The following is a 6432-nucleotide window of genomic DNA, read 5'->3' as shown; positions in this document are numbered from 1 at the left end:
GGTTTGTGGCACAAAGCTGCCTACTTCTCGATTTCCCCTACTGCGAACTAGACATTAACTTTTGTTTTGGTTTTTAAGTTATTTACCAATTAGATGTCTAACCACTCTCCTTTCCCTAAAATACCTCTTTATCATTATGTGTCTACTATTATATATTTAAAAAATCCCCTTATTTTATCTTTAGTAGGTTGTTGGCTGGGAGTGGGAGCATCTTCAATCTGTTATAGGTAACTCAATGCTCACTATTTATTTTCATTAGTATTAGGTTGCTCCTGTATTTTTAAACTTAAAATATGTCATTTGATTTCAAGTGTCTCTTATAGTACTAATAAGAGTTATTTATTGAACACTGTCTTCTAGACAATTTACATGTACTGTATATATAATGAGTATAAGTACTATACATGTATTATCTCATTTATTACTCATGACAACATTATGAATTAGATAATACATACTATTTTTATGCTCACTTTACATATACCTAGTAAGTAGGTATATGATTTCCAAGATGAAAATCCAAAGTCTGCACTATTTTACCAATCACTGTAGTACTAGTAGTGGCATCTAGATTTTTTCTTTAATCCATTAGAGTCTTTGTCCTTTAATATAGGAATTTCAACCTATTACATTTATTGGGATAAGTGCTATGTATGAATGTATTCTTATATCTGGGGTAACATAGTATTACTAGCAAAAATTCACTCTCTTTTCTGTTTTAGAGATGGTTATACTTCAGTACCCTTTTGATGCTGGGTTTAGATATGTCCTTCATTTTAGCCAGTTGAATGTAGGTGGCCTCTCCTTCCCCTCTGCCACAAACACAAGTACGTCTCAGATAAAGGTGCCACTTCATTCCATGTACCAGAATGAGAAAACACATGGAAGTAGAAACATACACAACTCATAGTCATCATGTAAAATGAGCTGGAAATAAACATTTACTGTGATAAGCTACTCAAATTTTTGAAATGTTTGATATAACATCCCTTATCTTCTAATTTCTATAAAAACTTATTTTCTTTTGCTGAAGGACTTTTGTTTTTAAACCAAGCTATGGCCATTTTAATTAAAGAAAAATTTTGCATTATTTGCTTTTCACCTGTCTGTTCTTGCATGCTCCTAATGATATCAGAATCACTTGGATCAATGATAGCTAGTGTGCACATTCGTTCGTATTTTCCACACACTGTGCTCACTTCAATATTATTGCCACTGTAGTGATGGACACCAGTCTTGGCCAACATGGTATCATACCTTATTTCAGATTTCCTCAAGGCTGGAGAGGTGTTGGCAAGAATGACCTGTTTCACTTTGCCTTGCATGATCATCCTCAGAGTCTGCCTGTCCCCGAAGACATATTTTCCACTTTTCATAACAAATTGGAGCACAGAATTGGTCGACTCCAGTGACTATTTTGTCTTTTTTGCAGCCATCATCTTCCTGCCTTAGGTGTGGGATGGCCCCCCAACCAAGAGCAGCCCCTGAGGACATTCTTGAAAATTATCTTTCTAAGAGACCTGTGGATATAAACTTTCTTAATCTTAGAATGTCTAAGAATGTCTTTATTGTTGACCACCTACTGGAAGGGTATAAAATTTGAAGTTTGAATTAATTTTCACATGGAATTCTGGAGTTATTTTTTTCCCTTTTTCCCCCTGTGTATATTGTTTCTAATGCTGATCTGGGTATCAGTCCTTTCTAGACAACCGTTTTAGTCTTTTGGAAGTTTTAACCTTGTGTACATAGTTACAATGATGATCTCTTTCACCTTGTTAAAAATTGAGGTATAACTGACATATAACATTATATTAGTTTCATGTGCACAGCATAATGATTTGATATTTGTCTACACTGCAAAATGCACCATAGTAAGTTTAGTTAAAATTCTTATATAATTATAATTTGTTTTCTTGTGATTAAGTTTTTCAAGATTTACTCTCTTAGCTGCTTTCAAATATGAAGTACAGGTACTAACTATATCACCATACTTGTTTACATCCCCATGACTTGTTTATTTTATAACTGGAAGTTCGTGCCTTTTGAATTCCTTCACCCATTTCCCCTACCTCCCACACCCCACGTCTAGCAACCACCAACCTGTTCTTTGTATCTAAGAACTTGTTTTTGTTTTGTGTGTTTTAGGTTCCACATGTAAGTGAGATCATATAGTGTTAGTTTTTCTCTGTCTGACTTATTTAATTCAACATAATATCCTTGAGTTTCATTCATGTTTTTACAAATGGTAATATTTCATTCTTTTTTATGGCTAAATAATATACTTTATCTTTTAGCACAATAAGAGGAAAAGTTTCTTGGAATATTCCTCTGTGTGTGTGTGTGTGTGTGTGTATGTAGTAATATCCATTTATCCAGCAGAGGACACTTTGGATGTTTCTATAGCTTGGCTATAGTAAATAATGTTGCAATGAACATGGAGGTGCATACAGATTTTGAGTTAGTGTTTGCATTTTCTTCAGATAAGTACCCAGAAGTAAAATTGCTGGATCATATAGTAGTTCTGTTTTTAATTTTCTGAGGAACCTTCATACTGTTTTCTTAGTGGCTATACCAATTTACATTGTCACCCATAGTGTTCTCTTTTCTCCACTTCCTTGCCAACACTTGTTTCTCTGTTATTTCTTACCTTTTTGACACAGGGAGTATGCCATCCTAACAGGTGTGAGGTAATGAGCTTTACACTTTTAAGGTAAAATGTCTACATTATTTTTTCTCTTTTTTTTGCTCAAAACACAGTGGGCTCTTATATCTAAAAACGCCTATTTTCTATAAGGTGTGGGAAATTATTTTTAATTATTAATTTGAATATTTCTTTCTTTCTTTTGTCCCTTTTACATTTAGAACTCTTGTAGGAAAAAAGTTTAATTCCCTGTCTCTCATGTATTGTACTTTTAATCTCATAACTGATCATTGCCATTATTTATCCTTTAGCACTATATTGAGAAAAAAGTTCTTGGGTTGATCTTACACTTTCAGCTGATTCCAGTCTTCTATTTTATCCAATTATTTGCTTTAATTTCATAAATTATTAATAGGTGTCTAAGTTAGGATTCAAATACAGAGCCTATGCTACTACATGACTAGTAAAGGGTAAAAGGAATTTTTTTTTGACCCAGTTAGAGTCTTTGTCCTTTAATAATGTTAACTCTTCTACATTTATTGGGATCATTGATATGTATGAATGTACTCTTACCGTCTTGCTTTAAGGACATGAAAACTGTTAAAATTTCTCTGACAGTATCCCTTATAAAGTATTATTTCCTTTTCTCTATGAAGACTATTTACTTAAGAGAGGTTTTGTGTTTTGTTTTGTTTTTTTCAGTTTGATGATTTTGATATCTTACTTTTCTCAGAATTGCTTTTCCACAAATACTAGGCTAACCTTGGCTTTCTATGTTTGTATTTGAGATTCCCCTTCACCTGTTATTGAATGTTTTGACTAGTCAGTTTCCTTCTAATCATGGAGAAGAATCAGGATTTGGAATTAGGTTCATATGGGAAACTTTTCTTCTGGGTCTCTCTACCTCCTGGAGCCCTATTACTATTCTATGGGCCATCTGTGCCAAATTTCCCACTTAGGAGATGTATTCTTATAGTTTGGAAGTGAACACTGAGTCAGCTCTTTCCACCTCTTTCTTCTGGTCTCTAATGTCTCTATAAAGGTCTGGAAGAACTTCAGAGTCAACCTGTATCTTTCTTTAACTCCAGCACTTTGAATATTTCTCCTTTTTTTTAATCCTCACCTGAGGATATTAGAGAGAAAGATAAAGAGAGGGAGGGAGGCAGAGAGAGAGACAAAGATGGAGTAGGGAGAGAGAGAGAGAGAGAGAAATCTATGTGAGAGAGAAACATTGATCAGTCACAACTCATATGTGCCCCAACCAGGGGTCGAACTCACAACCTAGGTGTGTGCCCTCCCCAGGTGTTGAACCCTCAACCTTTTGGTGTAAAGGACAGGACTGAATCACCCAGCTAGTGCTTTTTTTTTTTTATCTGAATACTTTTTGTTTGAAAGTAGTTCAAAGTGTTTTAACCCGGCTACACATGCTGTTGTCACCATTGGATATGGACAGTGAAAGAGGAAGGAAAAGTACTGCTCCAAATAAAGATATTTAACTAACTGCTCTGACAATTGCTTGAAATTCCAGGCCTATTAGTCTTTGTAGCCATTTATGCTGAGTGTGGAGAAATTTTAGAATTGCTTTTGTGATCCTAGATTTTGAACAAGGTTTTTCATGTTGTTGTTTTCCCACTAATGCAGTCTTATTCACTCTTTGTCTTTTAGAAATTTCTAAAATACTGGACCAAGGAAACTTCTTTACTGTGTTTTTTGTATTGTTATTATGTTTATTATTCCTTTAATAGAGAAAAGGATAGAACAGCTACGGTTCTTGAGTTATCCCGCTTGATTCAGTACCTTCTACTTCATTTCAAAAACATATTCCTTGTCTCTAACACAGAGTAAGTAAGGAAAGGGAAAGGGGGTACATTTGTGTGTAACTTGCTTCCTCACAGCCACTCTCAACAGGCTTAACTGAGAGATTGTTATCATTGACCTCAGAGTCCACATCCAGTGGAGACTATCGTGCCTGGCCAAACCAATTAATTACCTTTTCTAATTTCTTGGTGCACTCTACCTTTTAGTTTGACCTTTCACTTGCTCTCCTGCCCCAAACTTAACTTTCACTAACTTGAATATTCAGAGTCTACTTTCTCCAATATAGAAAATTATCTGAAACACTAGGTTGCATTAAAATATTAGAAATTCAGTATATTTTATTTACCAGTACTATGTGTATTTTGAGAATGATGAATGAAGGAAAGCAATGCTTTCCTAGGGTTTGCTATGGACTCAGTGTTTGTACTCTCCCCAATTCATACATTGAAATGTTAACCAAGTGCTAGTATTAGAAGGTGGGGCATTTGAAAAGGAATTAGGTCCTGAAGGAGAAGCCCTCATGAGTGAGATTAGTGCCCCCATAAAAAGGCATGAGAGAGCTTGCTTCTGCATCCTATGCCCTTTCTGTCTCTAAGGATACAATAAGTCAGCAGTCTGCAACATAGAAGAGGTTAGCAACAGAACCTATGTTGGCAACTGATCTGACTCCCAATCCCCAAAAATGTAAGAAATAAATTTCTGTTGTTTATAAGCTATCCAGTCCATGGTATTTGGTTATAGCAGCCCCAGTAAGATAAGCATTGATAAATAGGTAATGGTGGCCCTTTAGATATCTCATAGGGAGAGGTCTTCAAATGCAGTTTTCAGACCACTGCCACCTTGGTTTTTCATAAAGATATCCCTGCCTTCTACAAATGGGGTCCTCCAGCAACTCTGCTCACGTGAACAATGTGAACTGCTCAGAGTCATTTAGTTTCTCTCCCTAGGCCTTTGTAGACAGAGATAATGCTTACTATTACAATTGTGAGCAAAGATTCAACATAGCCCCCTGGACATTTATTGGGGGTGACCTGTTGGGTAATTATAAATGGGCACCTTTGGAGGGTAGAGAACATGGTGGATGAGTGTGCAAAGTAGGGGTCTCCCTTTTACTTTAATGACTTCAGACTTTTCTCTAGAAATGGCACAAAAACAATTTAAGTTTCTAAAAAGTCTTACTTCCTGTTTAGGGATCTATCACTGTAGGGATTTTCCTGGAAGGAAATAATCCAATTCTGCACACTTGTGCCTGGAGATTAATCTACCCGAAGTGGTCCATTTATCACTGTCAAATTCCTGAGGTATACATATAAAACAGGTTAGTTATTTCTTATTTTTTAATGTAAATATTTTGTTGTTTATGTTATTACAGTTCTCATATTTTCCCTTTGTCCCCTCACCCAGCCTACCCCATACTCCTACAGTCAATCCCCAGACTGTTGTCCATGTCTATGGGTCATTCACATATTTTTTTTGAACTAATCCCTTTACCTTCTTTCAAATAGTCTCCACAAACCCCCTGGCCCTGCCCACAGATATCAGTCTGTTCCATGTTTCTATGCATCTGATCTATTTTGTTTATTAGATTCCAATTATAAGTGAAATCATAATGTATTTGTCTTTCACCATCTGGCTTATTTCCCTTAGCATAATGGTCTCCAGTTCCATCCTGCTGTTGCAAAAGGTAAGAATTCCTATCTTTTTACTGCTGCATAGTATTCCACTGTGTAAATGTACCACAGTTTTTTGATCCATTCACCTCCTGAAGGACACTTAGGCTGTTGACCGATTTTAGCTATTGTAAATAACACTGCTATGAACATAGGGATTCATATATTATTTTGAATCAGTGTTTTGAAATTCTTAGGGTATATTCCCAGCAGTGGAATCACTGGGTCAAAGACAGTTCCATTTTTAATTTTCAAGGAAATTCCATAGTGTTTTCCACAGTGGCTGCATCAGTCTGCATTCCC

The 6432-nt window shown here is 35.7% G+C and overlaps 1 pseudogene; it reads right to left on the bottom strand.

Annotated features, from left to right (window-relative positions):
- Window positions 1-718: 718 nt before the first annotated feature.
- LOC129074271 (60S ribosomal protein L30-like) lies at window positions 719-1439 on the bottom strand (annotated as a pseudogene).
- Window positions 1440-6432: the final 4993 nt, after the last annotated feature.

The sequence above is a fragment of the Pteronotus mesoamericanus genome, unplaced genomic scaffold (assembly GCF_021234165.1).
Source record: "Pteronotus mesoamericanus isolate MK-2021 breed Mesoamerican mustached bat unplaced genomic scaffold, CSHL_Meso_final contig_48, whole genome shotgun sequence".
NCBI classification, from domain to species: Eukaryota; Metazoa; Chordata; class Mammalia; order Chiroptera; family Mormoopidae; genus Pteronotus; species Pteronotus mesoamericanus.
The sequence above is the reverse complement of the archived record's forward strand: the minus strand, read 5'-3'. Positions and strand labels throughout refer to the sequence as shown.